A 2,276-nucleotide genomic window follows, 5' to 3' on the forward strand; every position below is an offset into this window, starting at 1 on the left:
CGGTTCCGACTCAATGGCACCTGACAACAACAACAACAACAGTCCTGGAAGATGTTCCCCTTAACTTGGAAGGCACTCAAAACGCAAAATGGTGGCGACAAGAGTGACTCTGAGCCTCTCAATTGTCAAGGAGAAACCACAGGAACAGGTGACACTTCATTCCGTTGTACATGGGTTGCTATAAATCAGAACCAAGTTGACTGCACCTAGCAATAATGAAAACAAATCAAGAATGATAGCAATACTCTGCATAGAATTCATATTGTATCCCAGAACTGAAAGTAAAAATTAAATGAAACTATTTGTTAAGTACTTTTGAAGTAGCCCATTTGCAATAAGCTCTGGCTAAATGTCAAAAGGCGTACAAAAACTGAATGCAGCTTTTGAATACTAGAAATGTGGCTAGAATTGCTGAAGATCTGAATTTTTCATTTTATTAAATTTGAACTAACTGGACTTTAAATAACTGCTAGGGGCTAGTGGTACAAAAGAGATCTAGAGCAGTCCCATCATCACATAAAGACCTATTGGACAGAACTAGCTCCCCATATTTAAGATAAATATAGACAATGGTGATTGATTCATGAAGTAAAGGAAATAGTCCATTCAGATTTTAAAATGAAAAGGATACGTCAATGGACTTTTAAAGCAAAAAAAAAAAAAAAGAGAGAACATAAGCGAGTCGAGGAGAACCCTTTTATCTAGAGAATAAAATAATTCCTGGAAAAATGTCTTCAAAAGCATATTTTTTAATTACTTGAAGAAAGATGATAATAAACCATGTGGAAAAATAAGATGAAAAATCATTTTCATATATTTAGCGGCAAGAAATAAACATTGATTTTAACTGGTCATCTGACCTTCAGATGATTGGTGTCTAGTTTTCCTTACCAGTTGATGTAGTTTGTATAATCTCTGAGTAGCTGTTTTCTTAACTGATGGTGTTCAATAATGAATATAGTCCTACTGATGCAAACTGAGACATAACATACAGCATAGAAATTTACATTCTTCAGATTTCCTTCTTGTGAGAAGAGCTTATTTGAAAGACATACTTAGGTAACTATGTTGAGTGGGGTTCAGAGTGGGGAATATTCAAGTTAAAAAGAGCTGTTAAACTGGCTTAAAGTGAGCATTATTCCTCCTAACTAAGTATCTTTTGTTTAGTAAGGACTTCTACATTTTGATACCAATGTTTGGGAAGTAGATGCATGGGAGCACTAGTGAAGAAAGTTTGAATGCTTGCTAGGGAAAATATTTGAAAAACAAATAGGATTTGGGGTTATTTGTCTGAGAAAGGTAATTATTAAGAATAATCACAATAAAATAAAATAAATCATGTTTATTAGGTATATCTTAGGGAGTCCTCATGTGAAAATCAAGGCTCCATGGATTGATGAAATACCAATTGAGATATTGTAACAAATGGTTGAAATGTTAGAAACACACTCCTCTATGCCAAGACATTTGGAAGGCTACCTGGCCAACTGACTTGAAGGGGTACATATTTGTGCCCATTTCAAAGAAAGGTTATCCAATAAAATTCAGAACTTATTTGAAGTACCATTAATATTACATGCAAGTAAAATTTTACTGAAAAATAATCAGCAACAGATGCAGCAGAACATCAACAGGTAGTTGCTACAAATTCAAGGTGGATTCAGAAGAGTACATGGAATAAAGAATATCATCGGAGATGTCAGATGGATCTTTGCTGAAAGCCAAGATTGTTAAAACTATGTTTGCCTGTATTTTATTGACTGCTCAAAGGCATTTGGCTGTGTGGATCATAACAAATTATGGATAATATTGCTTCTAATTACCAGGTTGTTGTTAAGTGCTATCAAGTCAGTTCTGACTCATACATAGCAACTCTGTATAGGGTTTCCAAGGATTGTTTCCCCTGTATAGAAACCCTTCCTTCCTTCCTGCCTTCCTTCCTTCCTTCCTTCCTTCCCTCCCTCCCTCTGCCCTTCCTTCCTTCCTTTCTTCCATCCTTCCTTTCTCTCTTTCTCTGTCTCTCACTCTCTCTATTTTATTCTTTCTCTCTCTCTCTTTTTTAATAACGGTGGTCTTACACAGGATTTGTCCTTTTGTGATTAACTTGTTTCACTCAACATAATGGTCTCTAAATGTATCCGTGTTGTAAGACGTTTTATGGAGTCATCATTATTATTTGCCATTGCATAGAATTCAATTGTATGTTGTTAAGTGCCATCGAGTCGGTTCCAACCCATAGCTACCCTGTACAGGGTTTCCGAGAGTGTAAATCTTTA

Source organism: Chrysochloris asiatica, unplaced genomic scaffold, assembly GCF_000296735.1.
Source record: "Chrysochloris asiatica unplaced genomic scaffold, ChrAsi1.0 scaffold00022, whole genome shotgun sequence".
NCBI lineage: Eukaryota > Metazoa > Chordata > Mammalia > Afrosoricida > Chrysochloridae > Chrysochloris > Chrysochloris asiatica.